This window comes from Drosophila kikkawai, chromosome X (genome assembly GCF_030179895.1).
Source record: "Drosophila kikkawai strain 14028-0561.14 chromosome X, DkikHiC1v2, whole genome shotgun sequence".
Classification (NCBI taxonomy): domain Eukaryota; kingdom Metazoa; phylum Arthropoda; class Insecta; order Diptera; family Drosophilidae; genus Drosophila; species Drosophila kikkawai.
Window position 1 is genome coordinate 2,473,305 of NC_091733.1, and position 27,721 is coordinate 2,501,025.

Below are 27,721 nucleotides of genomic sequence, written 5' to 3' on the forward strand. Positions count from 1 at the left end.
TCATGGCTGCTTGACTTTTCTCTTTGCGGATTTTTGAAAATTTTAGGTTTCGATTAAAACGTCTTCGCCATATAATTGTATTATTATTTGCTTTTTTTCTCTTTGGTGGGCGCTTCTCTTGGCGGATTTTCTAGGCAAAGGCACACTTTTCAATCCCTTTTCACTCCTTTAAATATAAAAATAAGGATTTCACTGCCCTGCCGAGATTTATACGTTTTTTTTCCCCCGACGACGTTGAAACACGCCCCTTAACGCGGCTGCGCGACGACTGCGGGACTCCCAAAAAAAACTCAAACTGGAGCGGCGGTCGGTTGAGCTTTTGCTGCCTAACTTCGGCGATTTCTCTGCGTACTTCGGGGTCTCTCTCATTTGCCAATATCCACTCAATTAATGCGATCTATAATTTTTAGCAATTAGTTTCGTATTAAGCCGCTAGGCCTTAGAGCTACGCTGAACTTACACAAGCTTGCTTTTCCTGTCTCTGGCTACGGGCTGCTTGAGTTTGAACTGGTAAAAAAACTCAGACTTGGGACTATTCCTTCCCAGCACTACTTTCCCCTTTGACGAAACGATTGGAAAAGAAAGATATAGACGCCCAAAAAGTGGCGGTAACCCCTAGCCGAACCTGGGAGATATAGCCAGGGAAAGTTGACAGAAGGGTCTGTTACTCTCCTTGCTGCTTTCCTTTTGCCCCAATCCCGTTCGCAGAGCGACTCCTAGATGGCGCTAAAGTCACTCTACATATGCCACATTACAAGCGCTACAAATTTATTTATTTATTTATTTATTAAGAATAGCAAATATCTGCCATTTTGAATCCATATCCTTACCTCAGACCGGATAAGGTGGTCAGAGGCAAGGATAGGTGTCTTAAAATATTATTTTTGTTAAAGTCTAATGACATTTCAAAATATAAAAGAGAGTACATGTCGTTGTAAAGCGAACATTTTTTTTTTTTTTTTTTTTTTTTTTTTAACTTTGCTTTTATTTATTGAATCTTCTCATTTATGAGACTAACAATAAGTGTATCAAATCTTACAATACTACCTAACTAGCAGTCATGAGACTGGTACAGAGTAAATGGCCCTGAATAATTATGGCTGGGTTGGATGGTCGTTACGTAGTAGGCGGCTTCTTCTGGAAACTTTTATCAAGTCCCTTGCTAAAGGATTTGGATGGGTGGACAGTTTTTCCTTGTAGGACGCTTTTTGTTTTTATATTTCGTTCTTAACTGCAGGAATGCCGAGATCCCTGTGGATGTTTTCGTTGCGAATATACCATGGTGCCCCAGTGATAGTTCTCAGGATTTTTGATTGGGCGCGCTGTATGATGTCTAGATTGGTACTGCACGCGTTCCCCCAGAGCTGGGAGCCATACGTCCATATTGGCTTTAGTGTGGAGTTGTAGAGCAGGACCTTGTAGTCCAGACACAGGGGCGATCGGGAGTTTATGAGCCAGTGGAGGCTGCTGGCTTTTAGTTTTAGATGAAGTTTCTTGCATTCAATATGTCTTCGCCATGTTAGGCGTCTGTCCAGGTGGACGCCCAGGTACGTCACCACGTTGACTTCGGGGATCAGTGTGCTGTTCAGGTAGAGCGGGGGGCATGTTTGTCTGTTGAGGGTGAACGTTATGTGCTTACACTTTTGTTCATTTATTTTAATACGCCAATCAGATAGCCACTTCTCGACTACCTTGAGGTGGTTGGCGAGCTGGGCTGTTGCACGGACTGGGCATCTGGAACGGCTGAGGATCGCAGTGTCATCAGCGAAAGTGGATAATGTTAGCTGGTCGCTTGTGGGGATATCCGCTGTGTATAGAACAAATAGGGTAGGCCCAAGTGCACTTCCTTGTGGGACTCCAGCTTCGATTGAATAGGTGCCGGATGTTGTTGCGTTGCACCTCACTGCGAAGACTCTGTTGTAGAGATACGACTCAAGTAATTTGTGTGTGTATACCGGCAAGAGTGTTTTTATTTTGTGCATGAGGCCGTTGAGCCAGACGCGGTCGAATGCTTGAGAAACGTCGAGAAATATCGCGCTGCAATATTCTCGATGCTCGAAGGCTGTGCGAATTTCTGATGTTATTCTGTTAACTTGCTCGATAGTTCCATGTTTTTCTCTGAAGCCAAATTGATGAGCTGGGATAATGTTGTGAGCTCCCAGATAAGGGATTATGCGCTTTAGTAGGCATTTTTCAAATAATTTGGACAAGCATGATAGTAGACTTATTGGTCGGTAAGATGACGGAATCGTGTGGTCTTTTCCGGGCTTCGGTATCATTATAATTATAGATTTTTTCCATTTTGTTGGGTAATGGCCGAGACTTATGATCCCATTGAAGATTTTACAGATGACCTCAATAGCACAATTCGGAAGTTCAATTATCATTTTTTGAGTTACTAGTAAGCCAGGCGAACTCCGTTACGCCACTTTCGGCAAATTATCCGTTTAATTGAAGTGTTCTTTGGTAAACCACATTTTTTGTGATGTATTGTGGTTAATGGAATTATCTAGGGACCAAATAGCCTCTGGGATGTTAAAATCACCAAGAACTACTAACTAAGTGGTCCCTATCCAAAAGTCTTTTATAGATTAACTGAATAGCGGAAAGATGGTTTCAATAAATAGGAAGTTCCGACAATGGAGGAAAGATGAAACTGTCTCGTTGGTGGTATTGCCATAAGGGGTTTTTTCAAGGTAAGGCGGATGCCTTACCAATTTCGGACGGTAGTCCGGGCCTGACACCCTGGTAGGGAGCTGGGGCTCTGAGAGGACAACTGTTAGGACCCTCCAGTGGACAAAACGGATATGGGCAACACCGGGGGCACGGTCTCACCCGCGACACCTTCGGATAACGAATATTTTCTAGCACTCTATCTCAGGATTCTTGAAATTTGTCCTGAGGTCGATGGCTATGTCGAGGAAGTGTTAGGAGCCTGCCACGCTGGTTGGGATCCTCTTAGATGCTGCACACCAGTTGATCTTCGTGTGCTCACGCGTTGTCTGAATCGGGCATTTTCCCTTACTACATTTCGTCTCTCCTCGCTTAAGTTCTGTGAACACACTTGTTGCTGGCATGCATGCCTTGTGAGGAGACCGATGTTCAAACGTCGTGCTCTAGGCATTTTGAACTATATGCAAAGTGGTAAATTTAACCTCAAATCCACAAAATTTTCACAGTTCAACTTACCAGCTTAAAGACAAATGCTGGTTTCCAATTGAAATGTTAGGAAACGAATAACTTTTTTTTTTTTGCAAAACCATGGAAATCGGTTGGTGCGTTCTGGAGTTATGTATATGATATGGGCCTATAGGCAGAGTGGTTAATTTAACCTCAAATCCGCATGATTTACATAGTTCAACTCACCACCTTTTCTGTTGCAATTATTCTTGAAAAATTCCGAAGAAGATGACACTAAGCTTGCCTCAAATGCTACAAATTCCCAAGGCTCAAATGCACCATTTGTTTTACTAAACCATTCGAAAGTGCCCAATAAGTTAATTAAAATCGGGGACAAAGACAGGCCGGCAATAGCTGAGAATATTTCCACCGCTGGTCCCGATTGGATAGTAATTCTGTCCTATCCGGGAAATTCTGGTCTTGATCAAGGACTATGGGCAGAGCGGTTAATTTAACCTCTAATCCACATAATTTATACATTACACTCACCACCTTTTCTGTTGCAATTATTCTTGAAAAAGACGCTGAAATATATGAGGAAGAAGAAGAGGACACTAAGCTTCCCTGAAAAGCACCAAATTCCCAAGGCTCAGATGCACAATTTGTATTAGTAAGCCATTCGAAAGTGCCCAATATTAAATTTATTAAAATCGGGGACGAAGACAGTCCGGCAATAGCTGAGAATGAATAACTTATTTTTTTACTGATTCTTCACAATTTCACAAAATTAGTTTTGTTTTGTTTTGTTTCATAAAATAAACTGAGTAGAGAATTACGGCATTCTATGTATCAGTGATGGCCTTTATGCAAAAATGACTTTCCCGATTTTCTGTTGCAATTTTTCCTGAATTTTCTTTACTGCTTATATAACGAATTCAAAGACCTTTCCAACGAATGCAAAACCGTGGAAATCATGCGTCGTGTTCCCTGAATGTTGCACCGCACATTCAGCTGATCCACCATCGACGAAATGAAATATATTTGCAGAAATTGATGCGGTTCCTCTGTTGTTGGCACCAATGAACCATGCAAATGATATATTTGTCCTTGTATCTGTAATTGCAAACAATCATTTGTTGAAGAATCGTGTGATGGTGTAGTCCGTAGAGTATATGTTGTTATTATGTTGCAATTCTTTGTGTTTTGTGTAAGTGATTCTAACTTTTACCTTGCAAGTCGGTATGAAGCCGCCTTCTCGAATGATATTAGCTCCAAAGGAAGTCATGCGAAAGCAGTTATTGTATTCAAGGATGTGTTGAAGAAAATGGCTGGAATCTGGATCACTTCCATCGAACAATGCTTTTATTGGCTGTGGTGGTGTAAGTAATGGATCAAGTTTGACTTTTCCACTTGCGCAGCACAATCCAGCAGTTTCCCTTTTAAACTTTAACGCATTGCAATATCGGCATATAGTCGTCATAGTTCCAATATCTAATTTTCTATCATCTCTGTAGTTCGCAGAGGGATCATATTGAAATGCCAAGCGATTGTATGATGCCAATGATCTTCGTGTGCTCACGCGTCGTCTTAATCGGTCATATTCTCTTCTTGCATTTCGTCTTTCCTCGCTTAAGTTCTGTGAATACCCTTGTTGCTGGATTGCGTGCCTTCTGCGGAGAACGATGTTCACACGTCGTGCTCTAGGCATTTTGGACTATAGGCAGAGCGGTTAATTTAACCTCTAATCCACATAATTTACACAGTTCAACTTACCACCCTAAATACAAATGCTGATATGAAACGAATAACTTATTTTACTCCAAATGAAACACAATTTCGATTTGTCATAAAATCAACTGAGTAACGAATTATGGCATGCTATGTGGGAGTGTTGGCTCTTTATGCAAAAATGATTTTCCCGCTTTCTGTTGCAATTTTTCCTGAATTTTCTTTACTGCATAAAATCACAAATTCCGAGACCTTTCCAACGAATGCAAAACCGTGGAAATCGGTTCGTGCGTTCTGGAGTTAATTGATCCCCGCAGAAAACTCGACTTATTTTTATATAATAGATTAGGTCAACGCCGGGAGCCTTTTTCGGCTTCAGTTCCCTGATGACCTTCGTTATCTCGTTCGGACGAAATGATGCTGGAGTAGATTCCGTTTCAGTGTGGATTTGCGGTAGATCAAATGGATTTGCAGCAGGGTTCGGCTGGAAAACGCCCTGGAGATGTGAGGCAAAAGTTTCGGCTCTGTCTTTGTCGCTGCGGGCCCAGCAACCAGATGACATTCTTATCGGGGTGATGGTTTCAGCCGGTGAGCTTAAATTTGGGTGAGCTCTCCATAAGGGATGCTTTGTGCTGGTTGGCGAGAGTTTTTCAATATATCTTAATTGTGCTTTTTCGGCATCTTGCTTCAGGGCCCGGCTTAGTTTGCGTGTGGCTTCATTTAGACGTTGCTTTGTGCATGGCGATCTATTGGTTTGCCACGCCCGTCGCAGACGCCTCTTTTCTTGGATAAGCTGTTCAATTTGCTGGTTCGTTTTGAGTTTGATTTTTTGCACATCCGTCTGTTGTGGTGTTGAGATTCTGGCTGCAGTCACAAGTACCTCTTCCAGTGCGGAGGTGGAGGAGTCGATGTCGGTTTCAGTATTGAGCTGGGGGGCTAGCTCAATGTGGGAACTCACATACTTTTTGTATTTCATCCAATTGGTTCTGTGCGACGTCAGCCTATAGGGGCGATCCGTAGTTTCTGGGCTTTGAAGGAGGGTTATCAACAGCGGCGAGTGATCTGAAGAAAGGTCTGGAAGGGCCTTGGCGTTTATTAAATTTCGTGGGATGTTTTTTGTCACCGCGAAATCAATTAGGTCGGGTATCTTTCTGGGGTCTGCTGGCCAATATGTGGGGCTACCAGGGGAAACGTAGTCCAGCTTATTTCTCACATTGATGAGAGCGTTGTACAGTTGTCTTCCCTTGGGGGTCACGAGGCGGGGTCCCCAATGCGTATGCTTGGCGTTGTAATCTCCTGCAGCTATAAATCGATCTCCAAGTGAGTTGTAAAAATCCATGAATTGACCTTCAGAGATTGCAAAGCGAGGTGGGCAGTAGACAGCAGCAATGCAAAGGTTGCCGTTACCTGACTGCACTTTTATGGACGTAGCTTGCAGGTAATTTGTTGCAAACCTTTGGTGGAAGTGGTGTTTGAAGCGTTCTCTGATAAGGATGCCGGTCCCGCCGTGGGCTTTACCATCTGGATGATCTGTGCGGTAGAAGGTATAACCTCTTATATGAAAGTTGTATCTGCTTGTGAGGTGCGTTTCAACCAGTAGCATGGCGTCGATGTGGTTTTCGTTTAGAAATTGTGTTAGTTCAAGTTTATGCCGTGAGACGCCATTGGCATTCCACGTGGATATACGTAGATTGGACATTGATTATTTTGACTGTTGTGCTACGAGCAGCTGTATCACCATATTCTGATTCTGGACGAGCGTTTGCATGGCCGTTTTCATAAATGACATGAGTTCCATCATGCTTTGTTGCATGGTCACCATCATGGATTCCATGTTGTTTCGTGGCTGCTCTGGGGCCTGCTGAGCATTTACTGAGTTTGAGGGGAGTGGATTTTGCATACCTGTCCGTAGAGCTTCGGCGTAGGAGATGCCCGTGGGGGCATTTAGCGGACCAAAAGAAGATCTGGCTGCTTTGGCAAAAAATACATCTGGAGTAGTTTTTGAATTAAAATACACATTTTGTGTATTTTGTTGGCGTGTAGCTGTCGCCCTTCGCATGCGACTCTTCAGCTCCTTGTAGACCTCACAGCCTCTGTAGTTAGCTGTATGGTTTCCTCCGCAGTTTCCACATTTTTTCGTGTTGGGGTCTTCTTTGTTCGCAGGGCAGTGTGCGGAGTTGTGGAAGTCTCCACAGACTACGCAGACTGACCGAAGGCTGCAGTATGTCCTTGTATGACCATACTCCTGGCAATTTGTGCATTGCACAGGACCGTTGCATTTGTGAGGTTCTTCCACGGTTATTCTTCGATGCAGTAGGAACTGCAACTTGTAGATCGGGTGATCTTCATTCTTCTTTAGGGCTTTACTGTCTGGCTCAAGTTCGACTTTGAAAAGAGGTTGCGGCTTTTTGTTTTTGTTGATAATGTTGCTAACATTCTTGGCAAAGAAACCCTTGCCTTTCAGGGCTTCTAGTATTTCGGAGGGGGCGACATCTGGTTCAATTCCTTTCAGCACTACTTGCAGTCCCTTGCTGCTTTTTAGTTGGTAGGTGTAAAAGCTCTTTTTTGCTTCCTGCAGGTAATTAGACACAGCTCGAAAGTGTTCTTCTGTTTTGGTTTGAACTTTGGTTTCGCAGATGTTCCCTTTAATAATTGGAACAACATGAAAGTTTCCGTCCCCGACCACCGCAACAATTTTGTTGACCAGGGCGTTTGAACTTTTCTCCCTTATATATATAGGTGGGGGCTTTGGCTGTTTTTGAGTCTCCTGCTCCAGCTCTGCTTCATTATTCTCACCAGCTGCTAGCGGAGAAAATTTGTTGGTGTTGTTTGGGTCGTAGCTTTTGGTGACACGGTTGATCTTAGGCTTGTTACCAACCGTGTTATGGGGGCTAAGCTTACGCTTAATTTGGATGTAGCGATCCATGCCAGTCTGTATGGCCGGAACCGCTTGTTGCTTATCGGAGCTCACGGTTTTTGTTACCATTGTATTTTGCGCTGCGGCCGTTGGCACCGATTTCGCAATATTGGTATTTGGTTTAGTTGTTGCTGTTGCTTTTGATGCGTTTGCAGAAATTGCAGCTCTGCTTGTTGTTGGTGCGTCTTCCATCGAAGCCGCTGGTGGTGGGGTTTGGCATTGGGAGCTCCAAGATGTAGGAGCTGGAATAAGTAGGGCGGGAGAGCAAGAGCGCGCTCTCGTGCCGTCGGCGGTCAGTAGAGCCGGGTTGGGCTTGGTAGACGTTTTTTCTGCTTCGATATCGCGAGTTGAGAAATAAGAGAAAACACCGTTTCTTTGGTTTACAGAGGTTCTACGCTCATTCTTTTGATCGCCGCTCATTATTTTGAGCTTGTTACGCGTGGCACCATATAAATGAACTTTGCAGCTCAAAAACACGTCTCACGCACTAGTGTCCGTATGTCATACGCACTGTAGGGCTTGGCCTAGCTGACAGTACGTAGTTTAGAGTTCCGAATTTACTTTTTTCACCATGAAAAAACACTTCGAGAATAAACCCCGCGTAGCGGTCGTCCGTAAGCACGTCTGCACTCGATGAAGGTCGAATGCGAATGAAAAAAGCGAACATAAAACGCGAAAAGGATCGTGTGCCTCGAAATTAGTTTTACAAATTTCCAAAGCTATAGGCCGAAAGTAACGTGATGGCCTAGAAGGAACTGAAAAGCGTATTTGCTTAAGAAGATTACTGGAAAAAATATATCCATTTATTAATTTAGGCAGGAACATCACGCCATGGCAGGTACGACGATCCTTAAGAGAGGGCAGGTCCAGAAGGCGTAGTCTGTCGGCATACGGAGGAAGGTGGCGATGAGGGTCCCAGTCTAAACCCCGAAGAGCGAACAAAAGGAATTGTTTCTGTACCGATTCGATAAGATCCTGATACTTTGCATATTGAGGGGACCATACGCACGAACAATATTCGAGTATGGGCCGAACCAGGGATATATATAAAAGTTTTGTAGTGTAGGGATCATCGAATTCCTTAGACCATCGTTTTACGAAAGCAAAAACTCCCTTTGCTTTACCAACAATTATACCGATGTGATCGGTGAAGCTCAAGTTGTGGGTAAATAGAACACCAAGATCCGTTACAGAGTGGATACGTTCAAGAACACTCGTGCCTAAGGAATAGTTAGCCTGGAAACAATTTCTGCGGTAAAACGACATGTATTTACATTTGGAGTTGTTAAGAAACAATAAATTGTGAGTGCACCAGGACATCATGTTGTTTAAATCAGCTTGCAAAAGCTGAGCAGAGTCAGGATTCACGAGAGGCAAACATAGTTTTACGTCATCAGCATACATCAAGACGTAAGAGTGGAGAATAACTTGGGGCAGATCATTTATAAAAATGCCAAATAGAAGAGGACCGAGGTGGCTCCCTTGAGGAACGCCAGAAGTCACGTGAACAAGGTTTGAGAATGAACCCTTGAATGCAACTCTTTGAGTACGGTTCGACAAATAAATAGAAATCCACTTGATCAACGTAACCGGAAAACCCAACAGACAAAGTTTCTTCAGCAGTAATTGAATCGAATCACCGAATCGAAGGCTTTGCTGAAATCTGTAAAGATAACATCGGTTTGGGTGTTATTTTTAAACGCGTTTCTAATGACAGCAACAAACTCAAGGAGATTTGTAGACGTTGATTTACGTTTCATGAAGCCATGCTGTGAGGGGGACATTATTGAGCTACATTGGTGCTGAAGCTGAGTAGTAATTAGAAATTCGAATAATTTGGGAATCGCACTAAGTTTTGCTATGCCTCTAAAGTGTTAAATATTAGATTTACTGCCCTTTTTATGAAGCGGAATGATAAACGATTCTTTCCAAACTTTGGGGAAAAACGAATGCTGAAGTGATAACTGAAAAAGTCTAGACAATGGTCTACATAATGAGCTGGCACAATTTCTCAGAACACAGCTAGGTACAAGATCTGGACCAGAGGAAAAGGAAAGTTTGATTGTTCTAAGATTATGAAGAACATCATCTACGCTGATTACAGGCATAAAAATGCAATTGGAATGCGGGAGTGGAAAAGAATACTCTGAGTTATTATCGAAATTAGTTTGTGAGTATGTAGTCTGGAAGAACTTTGCGAACAGGTTCGCGATATCAGGCTCATTGGAAGCGGAGGCATTATCGAAATGAAGACATGAAGGAAATTGTTGAGATTTCCGTTTCGAGTTTACAAAAGCGTAAAATTGCTTCGGGTTAGCCTGAAACTCAATTTTGCACCGATTTAAGTGGTTTCTGTAGCATTCAGAATTGTGTGCTAGGAAATTTGTCTCGAATGGTCGACTTGAAGACCAGATTTGCTATACTTTTTAAACAGTCTGGATTTCAGATTTTTTAGATATGAAAGCCGACGAGAAAACCAGGCTCAGCTTCCGGACACAATAATAATGGTGTGGAGGCTTCGAGGGTTAGCTCCAAAGTGGGATGATAAGCGTCCTCAGGACTAGAAAGAGGGTCAATTCTAGTGACGTAGGCATTGGCAAACTCAGAGACAAAGATGAGGTCTAAGACGTTATTACTGCAGTTCCTAACAAAATTTAATTGTCCCAATGAATGGTCAATGAAACCATGAATTAAATCGTGGGGTGAGGTGGGAACAAGAACATTTGAATCAGGTAAGGGCATCCAGGAAATGGAGGGTAGATTAAAATCACCCGTGACGATAAGGTGGTCATTAATACCAAGGGAAGAATGAATTTCTTGAATTAAGGATAAATGCTGCATATAAATATCAGTGTCAGACCTAGGTGGAATATACGAGCATGAAACGTAGATAGAATAATCGTAAACCTGGATGCGAACCGCCACAAACTCTATATCAGTGTCAGTTTTAGAAATGATATTGGAAACCAGATCGGATTTAACCGCAATGAGAACACCACCGCCTGTCCGTATAGGACGATCACGTCTAAAGATGGCATAGTTCCCTGAAAAAATCTCTGAGTCAGACACAGAGGAGTTGAGCCATGTTTCTGTAAAGACAATAACATTGGCATCGAAAGAGACACTATTGACGTGCAGCCTACTGAGCTTGCCAAGTAAACTACGAACATTCTGATAGTGAAGAACAAAAGAGTCTATTAGTTTTTTGGAGGCCTAGTTGAGGGAGTTTGAGGCCCGCGAGCACGAGGAGTACTTTTGTGTTCGAATTCATGAACAATTGCATGCTTAGGCCACACAGAAGGATCAAGAGCCTTAGAAAATAGTTGGTCAGAAATTGTAATTTTAAACGAAGATATATCACGTCTTTCCTTAAAATTGAATTTGGAGACACTAAATTCAGTAACAGAAACATTTAATTTGCTGCTCAAGTGGGTCTTAACGTCGCCCTCAGAAGCATCTGGATTGAGGCGGGAAACAAAAATCTGTTTTTTCGGAGCAACACCAGCCAAAGGCACCGGTCCGCGTTTGGCAACGCCAGAAATTGTCGACTGTTGGGGGCCGCTTCTGGTAACGGCCGGCACCGAGATAGTGACCACCGGGGGAGCCACTGGGTTGGGATTTGACACCACCGACGCGTCGTTGATGGCAGCAGCACGCGACGTGGTTGCCTGATCGGTGTAGACAGGCTGCTGAACCGGGAGCATGGTGGCTTCGCCCCCTCCGAGAATGGGGACTGGTGCAGCAACTTCAGCAGAGGCAGCAGCGTGCAACGTGGACGCCTGGACAACGTTGACAGGCTGCTGATCCAACGGCCTGACAAGATCTTCAACCATAGAAGTTGTGATCGATGATGCATCATCACCAGAGCCGTTATCCACGGCTGCAGGCTTGGCACGTGGGGTGAACTGCATAAGGGGGCATTCAGGGTCTGGAAGAGATAAGAACTTTTCAGACAGGTTGTTCTTGTTTTTGTTTGCGGGGTGACTTAGCAGTTAAAGCGACTTGAAATGGTGTTCCGCCTTCTGGAAGCGAGTTGACAACTCCTTAAAGCCGGCCGCCAACGACTGAAACTCCAGGTGAGTCTGCCTCATGAAGACCCGCATATCGGATTTGATATGCAGGCAGCTCGGGCACGTCCAGTCCAATCCAGGATTTTCGCGAATGCGGTCGGTGATACGCGATCCATTTTGCCCCAGATCGGCGCATCCAATGTGAGCGATATTATCACAGAGCCAGCAGTAGACAGTGACATGCCGCGAAGAAATTTTTTGGCCGTTCGGGCACTTAGGGAAACAACACGTAGCCATTATTGGAATAAAAAAATACTTTATCCAAGTAAATTACGAATTGGATTAATTTATTTGCCCCCTCCTAAGATCAGACTTGGGGATTCAAATCCCGAAGGATGATCACCCTCAAGCTTGTAGTTCCTTGAGCCTACTGTTTCCGGTCTTTCCTTGTAAATCTTCCAACTCATAGCAAGAATTCCCTAATTTCTTTCGGACTCTGGCTTTGAATACGTTGGTCCCAATTTCGAGCTATATCCTGTTGGAAAACTACTCTGTCTGAATTTTTTCGGTATACTTCTTGCCCTTCGCTGTATGCAACCTCTCTTGTCCTCAAATTGTATTGACGCTCATTTTTGGCATTTTGCTTGCTTAGGACTTCTTGAGCCTTCTTTCTGACCACCTCCAGAGAATCTTCTCGCGTAAGCATCGCGGATCTGTCCTCCAGACATCTGTAACGAATCTCTCCGGCCGGGATAGATCCCAGTCGTGACCAGGGATCCTCTTCAAGAAATTTATTTAGAGGGGACGGAAATATTTATAGGAATTTATTATAACAGCGTGTGGGACCCGGGTTGCGAATTTACGCGCACTAAGTTCTGATTCCCGAGGGTTGGCAACGTGGCCGCCAGACGCTATGGTCACTGGGTGCTCTAGAAGCAGGCGGGGCACACGCGCTGCTTGTCAATGGCCGGTCGCCACGCTGCTTTTACCGACTCGTCGATCTGCTTGATCGGTCGGTCCCTGACAGAAAGCTGCTCGTCGCGAACTGCTTTAGACACTGCTTGCGCCCACTGCTTGCTTGTACTGCTTTCGCCGGTGCGCGGAGTGGCAACTCCGGTGGGCTCCTGGCGGGATTTGGTTGATCTCGCCCAGAATTAGGGCGACGTGGGTCGAGGGAATGGCCAGGGCGTCAGAGAGTGTTAGTCAACTCCGGTTAGGCGCGGAGGCTGGCTACGGGTCGGGCAGGCAGAGGTTCTGGCGTCACCGTGGTGATGCACGGCGTGGGGAATGGCCAATGCAGGCGGGGCGGCAGCGTGTGTCGAAGTGTCCCTAATCTAGGAGTGGCCACGGGCGCGGATGCCCTCGTAGTCGTGGCGGTACACGGTACGCGGGAAACCAGCGTTAGTGTGGCGCGGCGGCTACGGGCACAAGAAGGGGGTCCCTAGTGGGGCGAAGGCGGAGGAGCACGTGTCCTCCAGTCGCGGCGGCACGTTGAGCACGGAAGGAGCCTGTGCTGGCGTGGCGCTGCGGGTGCAGGTATGACCGAGGGTCCTAAACTGTGCGTGGACGGAGGAGTATCTGTACTCCAGTCGCGGCGGCGCGCTGTGCACGGAAGAGCCGGTGCTGGCGTGACGCTACGACTGCAGTTGCGGCAGAGGATTCCTAAGCTGGGCGTGGGTGGAGGAGCAGGTGATCTCCAGTCGCGGCGGCACGCTGGGCACGGAAAGAGCCTGTGCTGGCGTGACGCTGCGGCGGGGAACACGGGAGAGGATTCCTAACGGCGTGGGGCAAAGGAGCAGATGGCCTCCAGTCGCGGCGGCACGCTGGGCACGGAAAGAGCCTGTGCTGGCGTGACGCTGCGGCGGGGAGCACGTGAGAGGATTCCTAGCGGCGCGGGGCAAAGGAGCAGGTGGCCTCCAGTCGCGGCGGCACGCTGGGCACGGAAAGAGCCTGTGCTGGCGTGACTCTGCGGCGGGGAGCACGGGAGAGGGTTCCTAGCGGCGCGGGGCAGAGGAGCAGGTGATCTCCAGTCGCGGCGGCACGCTGGGCACGGAAAGAGCCTGTGCTGGCGTGACGCTGCGGCGGGGAACACGGGAGAGGATTCCTAACGGCGTGGGGCAGAGGAGTAGGTGTCCTCCAGTCGGGGCGGCACGTTATGCACGGAATGGACCTGCGCTGGCGTGACGCTGCGGCTGTGGACGCGGGAGAGGATCGATGGGAGGCTGGATGGCCGTAAAACACGTGCGAATGGAAATGCCGAAACGCAGTGTTTTGGGGCCGCCAGCGGGACAGAGATCGGGGAACCTGAAAACCGTGACCAATACTACCAAGGAAATACTACTACGGGTAGGTTCAATTGTTAGTTTATTGGTTATTGGGTTATCTAAGTGTGTAGCCTACTACTGCCTTACAGAATTGACTCCTGTAACTTACGAAACTAGCCCACGTGTCAGCGGGCGTGGGGGCTGTCGATCGCGGTGGTTTTCTTGTCACTGTGTTGGTTTGTTTCTCGTCGTTGATGTCGCGGTGCGGGCGTGTTCGTCGCGGGATGGGACGACGACGCGATATACTTTGATTGTTTGACTCGGTCGCGGAGGCGCGGCGATGGGCACGTCTGCCTCGGTGCAAAGTTTTCGACGGAAGAGAGCGAATCCCCGGAAGACGCGAGCTGTCATAACTTTTGAGTGAACCGGTGGTTCGAACCGGTTCACCGAGAACGGATCTGGTTCGACTAGTTCGACTAGTCGATAATGTGCCCGATTTAGCGACCTCTGAGGTGCTGAACTTAGCTTATTCGTTAGCTTAATTATCCCTATTTAAATATACTCCACGATTGTCTTGATTACGGCTCCAATGCCAACTAAAGAAGTTTTAATAATAATGTATTGGCTTCAGTGCCGACTTACTCTCTAAACTTAAACTATGGCTATAATATGGGGGGGAATAGTTATATGCTTAGTATCTAGGGCTTATTTCGTATAGGAGGTTGTGCGCCTGTAGAATAGAGGCGTCACACTCCCTTCTTACTCCGCCCGGCCGAAACGGATCTGGACTTCTCCTGTCGTTTTCATGGTGATTTGGTATGGTCCTTCCTGCGTGCGGACGCGGAAGCGCTGACGGGAGTACTGTGCGGCATGGCTCCGGCGCGCTATCTCCTGCCAAACCGCCAGTGGAACTCGCTGGTCGTGCGTGTTAGTCCACCAGGCGGCTGGTATGGCGACTCGCTCGGGCGCTGGGTCGTCGGTGGTGAAATCATCCGCCGGAGGGGCTCGACGAGCAAAGCGTGGCGCCGAAGGTGGAACCTCGTCGGCGGTGGTGGCCGCAGGAACTGGGCGCGGGAAGCGCGGTGCCGGAGGTGGGACCTCGTCGGCGGTGGTGGCCGCAGGGACTGGGCGCGGGAAGCGCGGTGCCGGAGGTGGGACCTCGTCGGCGGTGGTGGCCGCAGGAACTGGTGCTGTCGAAGGTGCGCTCGGGTCCCAATCTGGGATTAACTCCTGTAGCAGACCCTCTACTCCCGGCTCGAGCTCCTCCATGAGTATATCCATCGTGCCCGGAGAGAGATCGAACCCGCGACCTCCGAAGCCGACACGTGGGGTGGCTGGGGGAGTGACCTCCTCGTGGGTAGTGGAGCGGCTATGGTTTGCTGCCCGGCGGTTGATCTCGGCAGCGTTGGGCGGCGCGTTCCTTGCGGTGGCTATCCCGCGGCGGTGAGCCGAGGATCGCTGGTCTGGCATAGCAGTGTTCGGCGGTGGCCGTGGTTGCGCCTCCTTGCGGCGGAATTTTTGCCCCGTCTCCGTCTCGCTATCGCTGCTCTCAGATTCCCACTGCATCGCCTTCCCGGTGGGCTGGTAGCCCTGCTCGGTGGTTTCGTTGGCGATGGGAATTGAGCCTCGGCTTGAGGATGCTAGCGGGGCGTTGTCATCGTCCTGGTTGGTGTTGTGGCGCGTTTGCTGGCTGGTAGATGCCAATGGTGTGTCGTTGTATGTTTGGAGGTGGAGCGCCTGTTTGCTCGTTGATGCCAGTGGTGCGTTGTCGTCGGCCCGGTCGCCGGGGAAGATGGGTAGGACCGCATCCTCCCCCAGTGCTGGCGACGGCGGGCGGACCTCGGGGGTGTTTCCCAAGTCCATCTCCCAGTCCTCGTCCGGGGCCATTATACACAGCCTCTCCGGTGACGGGGGAAAGGTGACAATCGGGTCAGGAGTTGGCCGGAAGGGTGCCTCGATGAGAATGGAGGTGTAGCAGGCGTGGATTAACTGAATCCACGATCCCCGCCAGAACCCGTACCGCTCCTCTCCTTCCCATTGATAGTGGGCTGCCGAGGGGGCACCATCGTCTGGCTCGCTGTCGCTACTAATTGTTTGCGCGTCGTCGTTGCTCTGCTCGCTGGCTTCCTCCCCGTGGTATCCGGAGTACAGAGGGGTGGCGTCGCTGTCGGTGGCATCCTCCAGCACGTAGTCCTCGTCGCGTGCCGGGGCAGCTGGACTGGGGGATCGGGAGTCTCCCTCCTCGTCGTCATCCTCGTCTGACTCCGGGTCCGGCTGGCGAGGGCTACATGGGCTGTAACGCCCTTCAGGTGGTGGAGCAGCAGCGGTCGAGTCGGGGTGTCCTGGAGCGGGGCGCGGGTTGTGGAACCAACGCGAGTGACCCGGCGCGTCCGGATTTGGCGGGCCCGGGTTGTAGAACCACCGGGAGTGGTCTGGCGCATCCGGGTAGTGATACCCTTGGTAGGGACGCGACGGCGGAGCTTGAGAGCAGGGGATCCTGCGTCCAGTCCTGTCCGTGTAGTACGGGGAGGCCGAGCGGCCCGAGGGTCGTGGAGGCGTTGGTGGCGCGGCGCGCCGTGGTGGCGAGGCTGACGGAGACTCGTCCGACGACTCGGACATTGGGTGCGGCGTGGCTCGGCGCGGTGGCGCTCGGGCCGTAGTTGGCTGCATCGGGGGCGACGGGGCTCGGGTGCGGCCCGAGGGTCGTGGAGGCGTTGGTGGCGCGGCGCGCCGAGTTGGCGAGGCTGACGGAGACTCGTCCGACGACTCGGACATTGGGTGCGGCGTGGCTCGGCGCGGTGGCGCTCGGGCCGTAGTTGGCTGCATCGGGGGCGACGGGGCTCGGGTGCGGCCCGAGGGTCGTGGAGTCGTTGGTGGCGCGGCGCGCCGAGTTGGCGAGGCTGACGGAGACTCGTCCGACGACTCGGACATTGGGTGCGGCGTGGCTCGGCGCGGTGGCGCTCTGGGCATGGTTGGCTGCATCGGGGGCGACGGGGCTCGGGTGCGGCCTCGAGCCTGTCGGATCCCGGTTGGGCAGGGTCTTGTGGGTCTGCCGGCGTAGTATGCGCCAGGGCGTAGCCGGGGGTCGCGGCCGGTCGTTGGCCTGTCGTACGCTCCATTGGGAGCAGTGTTCTCCTCGTCGCTGGAGCCTACTAGGATGGACTCCATCCTGGGTGATTCGTGGCACGCGCGTAGATACGTCTATGGGAGAAAGAGAACTATCCAAACTTAAACTAACCAGTACTTAAATGTTAATGTCCTACCGGGCAGTAGTAGGCAAAAGGTCTAATGTTAATCTAATTGCTAACAATGGTCTTAGGGTTAGAGGGAACCTAGTGGGCTACTTAAATTCACCCCTCGCTGATATCGTGGTCAGGTGGCCGTGGCTTGTCGGACCCGGGTTGAACGCCGGTGTTGTCCTCCGACATGGCGTCGTCGTCAGTGTCTGCATCACCTGCGGGAAGAGAAGAATGGAATTCTTTTAAGTCGGCGATATTGGCAAGGCGGCCCTTTCGTTTCCCGGGCAAGCGGATTCGGGCTATGTTTGGGGACGGAAGGGCGACCACTTTATATGGCCCGTCGAACTTGGGCGCGAGTTTGGCAGCGAACCCGTCCACCGCTTTGGATAGGTGGTGTTGGCGCACGAGGACCAGGGAGCCGATGGTGGGCCTCCATGCCCGACGCCTGAGGTCGTACTGCCGTCCTTGGTCGCGGCTTGCCTTCTGGATGTTTGTTTGGACGATCTGGAAAATTTCCTTCAGTCGTCCAGCTCGGTCGGCAGGGGTCTCCGGAGCGACGCCTGCTCCCGGTGTCACTTGATCGTACCATGAGCCTGGTAACCGCGGCTCTCGTGCCTGTAGTAGGAAAGCCGGGCTGTACCCTGTGGTCTCCGAAACGCTGGTATTGATGGCGAGGCTCAGGTCAGGTATTAGCTGATCCCACGTACTCTGATCGCTGCCGACGTACTGAGAGATCATGGTCTTGACTGTGCGGTTCGCTCGCTCCGTGGGGTTCTCGCGTGGACAATAGGGGGCCGTGTATTGAAGTTCTACGCCCATCTCCCTAAGGAATCCTCTGAAGGCCTTGCTGGTGAATTGGGTGCCATTGTCGCACACCAGTTTCTTTGGAGCTCCAAACCTCCCAATGATCCTTTCGCGGAACGCCTGTATCAACGTGGTGGTGGTGGCTTTTCGCAATGGGACTAATTCCATTCGAAGAAGACCAGCAGCATTGTGTTTCCTGCCTTGGAGCGCGGTAGTGGTCCCACGAAGTCTGCACATACGATGCCGAAGGGTTCATCGACCTGTCTCGTCAGCATCCTTCCTGCTTGTGCCTTTTGCTCTGCTTTATATTTCTGGCAGAGGACGCATTGACGGACGTATTGTTTCACGTCGCGGAACATTCCGGGCCAGTAATATTTTTGTGAGATCCGCAGAATCGTCTTCCGGGTGCCAAAGTGGCCAGCCGTGGGCGCGTCGTGGCATTCTTGGAGAATCCGTGCTCAATGCTCAGCCGCAACGCAGAGCTTCCAGGGGATATAATCCTGGTCGTCTGGGCGGTGTCCGAGGTGTCGGTACAGCTCTCCGTTCTGAATGACATAGTCGGGAAATCTCTGGGGGTCATCCTGAACATCCGCCAGTTTTCGTTTTAGCCATTTGCACAATCGTTCGTCTGGCATTAGTCGCTGGAGGTGCTCCAGTGGTTGCCGGGATAGGGCATCGGCGACCACGTTATATTTCCCGCGGCGATAGTGGACATCGTATTGGTACTGTTGAAGTTCTAAGGCCCACCTGGCGATCCTTCCAGTCGGGTTCTCAATTTGATCTAACCATTTCAGGGCCAAGTGGTCTGTGATCACGTCGAAGCGATAGCCCTCGAGATAGTATCGGAGCTTGCGGATTCCCCAGACGATGGCTAGGCATTCCTTTTCCGTAGGGGAGTAGTTGAGTTCGGCAGTGTCTAGCTTCCGACTCACGTATACGATGACCCGTTCTTGCCCCTCTATTTCCTGCGTCAGCACACCTCCGAGCCCATAGTTACTCGCGTCGGTCTGGAGCGTCATCTTGACGGAAAAGTCTGGACATGCCAGTACCGGAGCATCCGTTAGCAGACTTTTGAGGAGCTCGAAGGCTTTCTGTTGTTCTTGCTCCCACTTCCACCGCTGGTTTTTGCGCAGCAAGTTCGTCATGGGCTGAACAACAGACGCGAAGTTCGGTACGAACCTCCTGTACCATGAGGCCATGCCTAGGCATCTGCGTAACTCTCGAAGACTCGTGGGTGGACTGAGGTTCCGCACGGCGGCTACCTTTTCAGGGTCCGTGTGAATGCCCTGGTCGCTAATGACGTGGCCGAGATAAACCAACTTCCGTTTGAAGAAGGAACATTTGTCTTGGTTTTGTAGTATGCACACATAACGAATACGCACTGTACCCAGAGTACTTAAAGAGTGCGCACTGTAATACTTTATTGCAGTGTTTACATATTTCAATGTCCCGGTCATAAACCTTAATTGGCCGAAATATGAACCGATCGCTATGGCTTAGCCCGCACACCGAAAGTGCTAGCATCGGCATATTTGTATCGAACGGACTGCACACGCATACCCCTCGCGCCTCCACCTGAGAGTGCATAGCCAAGGTACATAAGTACTTTCCTTTACATATAAGAATATATATATATGCAGCCGTCTCTCTGCCGCCGCCTGCGAGCAGCGCAGCTACGAGACTTAGTTTAAATTATAACTTAAGGAATATTGTAATAATCAGAAACCTTTTGAGAGTCGGCGCGGCACCTTAGCTGCTCCAACCCATCTAAAGAATAAATAAAATATCTACTACAAATTAAATAAAAATCTTATACATTTTGGGCACTGTCGGGACCATCATATTTCATGGCGACCGTCTGAGAAGAAACCTGCATATAAAAAACATAAAACTCCAAAACTTAAACTCCAAACTTCAGATAAAAATAACAAAAAAGTGAAAAAATATAAATGTCACGGCCAAAAATAGGAGTACGGCATTGCAGTGTGTCCCTGATAATGCAATATGAAGCCATCGAAATAGCAAGCGACATAATCGAGGAGCTCAGTGCAGACGACACTAACAAGGACATCGCAAGGGAGCTAAAGAATCATTTTAACGAAAATTATGGTCCGTATTGGCAGTGCATCGTGGGAGGCGCATTCGAATCGTCGGTAAAGGCCCAGCCAGATACGCTCATCCATTTTTTCATAGGAGAGCGGGACATATTGCTGTTCAAAGCAATAGAAAATAGCGTGGCGGACACGCAAAATCAACACCAATAAAAATAAAACAAGTGAATAAAAAGTGATGGGAAGAGCTGGTGCGAAAAATCGCATGAAGAAGAGAATAGCCCATTTAAAGTGGCTTCTGTACGCTAAAGAACCACCGCCAACGTGGGCCACGGCCCAGAAACTCCAAGCAGAACTGGATTTCCTGAAAATAGAAGTGACTAAACCAACACAAAAAAGCGCAATCACAACTGACCCAGCCATCAAGCAGATAAAATCAATATATAACGAAAAAACAAAACCACCACATTCAGAGCCAATTCCCGAAAAACCGCAAACCTGCCCGGCCGACTGCCCCGGACCCCTCTTCTCTGCGGCATGCAAATATACATGCGCGAAGCTGAATAAGTAACCTGTGCGAAGACCAGCACCGGTACCGCCTGAGCCCATAGGCCCAGGACATCAGCAGCTGAAACACCAACCTGTGCGAAGACCAGCACCGGTGCCGCCTGAGCCCATAGGCCCAGGACATCAGCAGCTGATAACACACGTGTGAGTGGCAGGCCGCCTCTTACACCTACGAGGGAGCGTCAGCGAAGCCAGGCCGGCGACGACCAGCTGACGCGACGACACGGGATCCCGGAGCAGCAGTAATAGAATATCATTTGCACTGCGTTGCATAATTTTTTGCGAGTGCACTACGATGCACCTTTTTTTTTACCACCTATTGTAAAATTGAGCGGAATCTTTTCTGCCCGATTAGAAGTGTAGCCTGTAAAGCTATGCGAAAAATTAGGCAGGAAAATTGTTAATTTAGATGCGCAGTAATGCGATAAGTAAATTTTCAATAGAAAACCATAACAATTTTAATGAAATCAGTAAACTTTCAATAGAAGATCTGAATAATTTCAATAAAACACTTCATACACATGCAACAGAATTTTACACAAAACCCAGAAAAATGACTTTGGATATAAAAACAGTGGACTCCACTGCCAATGTCATCAACAAAGTAGAGTCTAGTAACATAGATTTATACTGGGTCCATATTCTTTTAATAATCATTGTTGTTGTCATGTGCGCTAATTTCTTTTATAAAATTTACAAACTGCACAGCAGGTGCCTAAAAAAGAAATACATAAGCCGGGGAAATGACCTGGATAAGATTTAGGCAGTACAATAACAACAATGATTAAAAACTAACATATTCAATAATTAAAATCCACATTTTCAATAAAACAACACAAACACTACACCTTCTTTTTTCAATGGCTAAATGGATTGGAACACAATCTTTAAAGAATTAGGAGACATAAAATCGAATTTTGACAGGTCTTATAAATCCTTAGCTCAAAACAGACCAATCCAGAAGAACACCGTCAGGAAACACGTCGAAATATTGGTAGAGTGCTTTAACGAAGCACGCATACTAATATATGAGCATAAAGATAGGTTGACCCAAGATCATTGGACACAAGTATCTAAACTTCTGATACGTCTACGATCTAATTTAATATCCATCAAACAAAAATTCGGTTTGGAAATATCGGTACCAACCGTATTGACAATACCAATAGCAGTCTCAACTGCACCTGACCCTGAATCGACAGAAACAAACGAGGAAGAGTCAGAGGAGCCGCCTGAAGTAAGCCCGAAAATTGAAGAAGAAGATTTAAACAATCTAACTATTCCGGCAACTTATACTGATCTGGAATCAGAAGATTCAGACATTTCAGGCAACTCAGAGGAAAACAAACTAAATAACACAATAACCATGGCCGATGAATCAATTGCCCAAAGGGCATATATCAAAGAAATCTCTAGTGCCATCCCAGAATTCAATGGCCAGAAGTTACATCTACAAAGATTCGTAACAGCCTTGAAGTTAGTCAATCTAACAAAGGGGACATTTGAGCACATCGCCGTTGAAGTTATTAAGTCCAAAATTGTAGGATCCACTCTATATAAAGTTCAAGACGAGACCACAATAAATGCAATAATCAAGAAATTGCAGGACACAGTAGTCGGTGAAACATCCGACGTAATAAAGGCTAAAATGGCCAAAATAATACAGAAAGGCAAAACTGCCGAAAAATTTACTACCGACATAGACAACTTACGAAAGCTCTTAGAAGCTTCGTATATTGATGAAGGCCTCTCAGCCGAACACGCTGATAAATTCAGCACAAAGGAAGCCATCACCACAATGGTCAAAAATTGTGAGCATGGCCGACTCAAGACAATACTGGAAGCTGGCAACTTCACGACAATGAATGAAGCCGTCACTAAGTACCTACAAAGTAGTACTGAAATGACGTACAATACCATATTGTACGCGCAAAGAGGTAACAACTATCGCGGTAATAATTACAGAAATAATTATCGCGGTAGAGGTAATAGCCGAGGTAACTACCGAAACAATGGCTATAACCAGAATTACCAGAATAACGGTTACAACCGAAATAATTATAATAATAATAACAATAATTATTATAGAGGAAATAACCGTAGCGGAAACCACCGCGGTGGAAATAGCAACTGGTCGAACTCAAATAATCGAACCAATGTCCGATTGGCCCAAACCAATTCGGAAAACCAAGAAAACCCTTCAGTTATTTAGAGCAAACAACAAGCTCAATAAAAACAATCAACTTGAATCAAAGCATTTTCATAAAAATCAAAAACGAAAATACACGTAAATGTTATACACTGTTACTCGATACTGGTGCAGACATATCTATATTAAAAGAAAATATAGATAAATTTGAGCATGTAAACAATAAAATCCGCACTGAAATATCGGGAATAGGCGAAGGCACAATTTCTTCAAAAGGTTTAGCCTTCATAGAACTCACTAATGGCAAATACATTATTCCACACGACTTTCATTTAGTTAATCAAAATTTCCCAATACCTAGTGATGGCATACTAGGAATAGATTTCATAAAACAATATAATTGCCAACTAAATTTTACTCAAAGTGGCGACTCCCTAATTCTTCGCCCAAACAACTTAAATTATCCGATTGAATTGCAAATACTTCACACCTGTGAAAATAATGCCACAGTACTCCCAGCACGTTCCGAAGTTGTCCGTGAAATACAAATTCCAACAGCAAAAAATCAAATTCTGATATTAAATCAAGAAATTGATAAAGGAATTTATATCGCAAACACGATATCCAATCACCAAAATACTTATGTCCGTATAATAAATACAACGAATGCCAATAAAATTGTAAATTTAAATAATATCAAATACGAAACCCTTAATAATTATGATATAATAAAAGAAAATAACGAAGGAAGAGATGAATTCGTTATGAATAAGTTAATTAAAAACTTCCCGCCTTTGTTTAAAACTCAACTAAAAGATCTGTGCACCAGGTATACAGACATATTCGGACTAGAAACCGAAACTATAACAACGAATAACTTTTACAAACAAAAGCTTAGATTAAAGGATGACGAGCCCGTATACATAAAAAACTACAGAAGTCCGCACAGCCAAGTGCAAGAAATTCAAGCCCAAGTACAAAAATTGATAGACGACAAAATAGTCGAACCGTCAGTGTCACCTTACAACAGCCCACTTTTATTAGTTCCGAAGAAGTCTCTGCCGGACTCTGACAAGAAAAAATGGCGATTAGTAATTGATTACCGTCAAATTAATAAAAAATTATTGTCAGATAAATTCCCTTTACCTAGAATTGATGATATTCTAGATCAACTAGGTAGAGCTAAATATTTTTCATGCCTAGACTTAATGTCTGGTTTTCACCAAATTGAACTTGAAAAAAGTTCCAGGGATATAACGTCATTTTCAACGAGCAATGGCTCGTATCGCTTCACGCGATTACCATTTGGCTTGAAAATAGCCCCAAATTCATTCCAGAGAATGATGACTATTGCTTTCTCGGGATTAAAACCGTCTCAAGCATTTCTTTATATGGATGACTTAATAGTCATAGGATGTTCCGAAAAACATATGCTCAAGAACCTAACTGATGTTTTTGAGACATGTAGGAAACACAACCTAAAGTTACATCCTGAAAAATGTTCATTTTTCATGCATGAAGTCACATTTTTGGGACATAAATGCACTGATAAAGGAATCTTGCCTGATGACAAAAAATATGACGTAATAAAAAATTATCCAGTCCCGCATGACGCGGACAGCGCTAGACGATTCGTTGCATTTTGCAATTACTATAGGCGCTTTATAAAAAATTTTGCCAATTATTCTCGTCCCATAACTAGGTTATGCAAAAAAGATGTAAAATTCGAATGGACATCGGAATGCCAGAATGCCTTCGATCATCTTAAAACGGCACTCATAAATCCAACCTTGTTACAATATCCAGATTTTTCTAAAGAATTCAGCATAATAACTGATGCAAGTAAACAAGCGTGTGGAGCGGTTTTAACTCAAAACCATAATGGACTCCAACTTCCAATTGCTTACGCATCAAGATCCTTTACTAAAGGAGAGAGTAACAAGAGTACTACTGAGCAGGAATTAGCTGCTATTCATTGGGCTATAAAACATTTTCGACCATATATTTATGGCAACCATTTTACAATAAAAACAGATCATAGACCATTAACTTACTTGTTCTCAATGGTAAATCCAAGTTCAAAACTGACACGTATGAGGCTTGAATTAGAGGAATTCGATTTTACGGTAGAATACCTGAAGGGCAAAGATAATTACGTAGCTGATGCGTTATCAAGAATAACCATCAAAGAATTACAAAACATTACCGGATCAATAAATAAAGTCACTACAAGATTTCAAAGTAGACAAAAATTCCGCGCGGAACAACAAGAAAAAGAATTGCCAACGCAATCTTTAAATAAAGCTTCTAAGCCCAACGTATACGACGTCATAAACAATGATGAAGTACGTAAAGTAGTGACCTTGCATATAAAAGATATGTTGTGTTTATTCAAACATGGCAAGAAAATTATTGCAAGATATGAAGTTAGCGATCTATATACTAATGGAGTTATCGACTTAGGTCAATTTTTCCAAAGGCTTGAAATGCAAGCCGGTATACATAGTATCAGCCAACTCAAAGTGGCACCGTGGGAAAATATCTTTGATAAAATATCAATAGATAATTTTAAATTAATGGGCAATAAGATACTGAAAACATTAAGAGTAGCGCTACTCAACCCGGTGACCCAAGTATCAAAAGATACAGAGAAAGAAGCAATTTTGTCTACGCTACATGATGATCCAATACAAGGAGGTCACACAGGCATTACAAAAACCTTGGCCAAGGTCCAGAGACACTATTACTGGAAAAATATGTCCAAAGACATAAAAGAGTACATAAGAAAATGTCCGAAATGCCAGAAAGCTAAAGTAACAAAGCACACGAAGACCCCTTTTACAATAACAGAAACACCAGCACATGCATTTGACAGAGTAATAGTGGATACCATCGGACCACTACCAAAATCTGAAAATGGTAACGAGTATGCAGTCACATTAATATGTGATCTAACGAAATATCTAGTTGCAATACCTATTCCAAATAAAAATGCTAATACTGTAGCCAAAGCAATATTTGAATCTTTTATTCTAAAGTACGGTCCAATGAAGACGTTCATTACGGACATGGGAACAGAGTATAAAAATTCAATCATAGACGATCTGTGCAAATATTTGAAAATCAAAAATATTACATCAACAGCACACCATCACCAGACAGTTGGAACAGTAGAAAGAAGCCACAGAACCTTTAATGAGTATATACGATTCTACATATCGGTTGATAAAACTGATTGGGACGTATGGCTTCAATATTTTGTCTTTTGTTTCAACACGACCCCCTCTATGGCACATACATATTGTCCATATGAGTTAGTGTTCGGTAAAACAAGTAATTTACCGAAACACTTCAATAGCATAGATAGCATAGAACCACTTTATAATATAGACGACTATGCTAAGGAATCTAAGTATAGATTGGAACTAGCTTATAAAAGAGCTAGAGTTATGTTAGAAGCAAATAAGAATAGGAATAAATTACTATACGACCATAGGGTAAATGATATAGATATATCAGTAGGCGACCAGGTATTGTTAAAAAACGAAACAGGTCATAAGTTAGATGTTAAATACACCGGTCCTTACGTAGTAACGGAAATAGGTGATAGGGATAATATAGTCATAGCCAATGATAAACGTAAGACACAAACAGTTCATAAGGATAGGTTAAAAATCTTTATTTCATAATTTGCATTTAGTATGGCCATACACATTCATAAATACACACCCATATCTACACATTAATACACTTACAAAATACACAAAAAAAAAAAAAAACCGAACAAAACTAAAACAAAAAAAAAAAAATAGCAAAAATAAAACAATTAAAAGTGTATTAATTATAAACCTAAGTATAAAATAACTTCACTATGTTACGTTATTTTTCAAAAGGAGGGAGATGTAGTATGCACACATAACGAATACGCACTGTACCCAGAGTACTTAAAGAGTGCGCACTGTAATACTTTATTGCAGTGTTTACATATTTCAATGTCCCGGTCATAAACCTTAATTGGCCGAAATATGAACCGATCGCTATGGCTTAGCCCGCACACCGAAAGTGCTAGCATCGGCATATTTGTATCGAACGGACTGCACACGCATACCCCTCGCGCCTCCACCTGAGAGTGCATAGCCAAGGTACATAAGTACTTTCCTTTACATATAAGAATATATATATATGCAGCCGTCTCTCTGCCGCCGCCTGCGAGCAGCGCAGCTACGAGACTTAGTTTAAATTATAACTTAAGGAATATTGTAATAATCAGAAACCTTTTGAGAGTCGGCGCGGCACCTTAGCTGCTCCAACCCATCTAAAGAATAAATAAAATATCTACTACAAATTAAATAAAAATCTTATACATTTTGGGCACTGTCGGGACCATCATATTTCAGTTTATCCGTAAGTTCGCCTTCCTGAGCCGCTTGAAGACTCTCCGCAAATTTTCCATGTGCTCTTCGAGACTGGCACCGATGACGATTATGTCGTCTAGATAAGCGAAGGCATATGGGTCCAAGTCTGGCCCGATCACGCTGTCGAGCGCTCGCTGGAAGGTGGCTGGAGCCGAATGGAGCCCAAAAGGCATGACCCGCCACTGGAAAAGGCCGCGGCCAGGGACCGTAAAGGCGGTACACGCCCGACTGCCTGCTTCCATTGGAATCTGCCAATAGCCATTGCGCAAATCCAAGGTGGAAATATACTTTGCGTTTCGAAGCCGCTCAAGGATATGGTTGATACGCGGCAGTGGATACGCGTCGGGGATCGACTTGGCATTTAGCTGGCGATAATCTACGCACATGCGCCATTGTCCAGTCTTTTTCCTGACCAGGACCAAGGGAGCGCTGTGCGGACTGCGCGATGGCTCGATGC

The 27,721-nt window shown here is 46.2% G+C and overlaps 1 protein-coding gene and 1 long non-coding RNA gene across 2 annotated transcripts in view; one reads left to right on the forward strand and one right to left on the reverse strand.

Moving 5' to 3' along the window:
• Positions 1-27,721, forward strand: part of ORY (Occludin-Related Y) — a 370,091-nt gene that overhangs the window by 275,495 nt on the left and 66,875 nt on the right. The gene's annotated exons all lie outside the window — the stretch shown is intronic.
• LOC138929142 (uncharacterized) lies at positions 3,473-4,777 on the reverse strand. The gene is made up of 3 exons (XR_011445587.1): positions 4,349-4,777; positions 3,670-4,233; positions 3,473-3,611 (listed from the first exon to the last, which is right to left on the reverse strand). It is a non-coding gene; the product is annotated as an uncharacterized lncRNA (long non-coding RNA).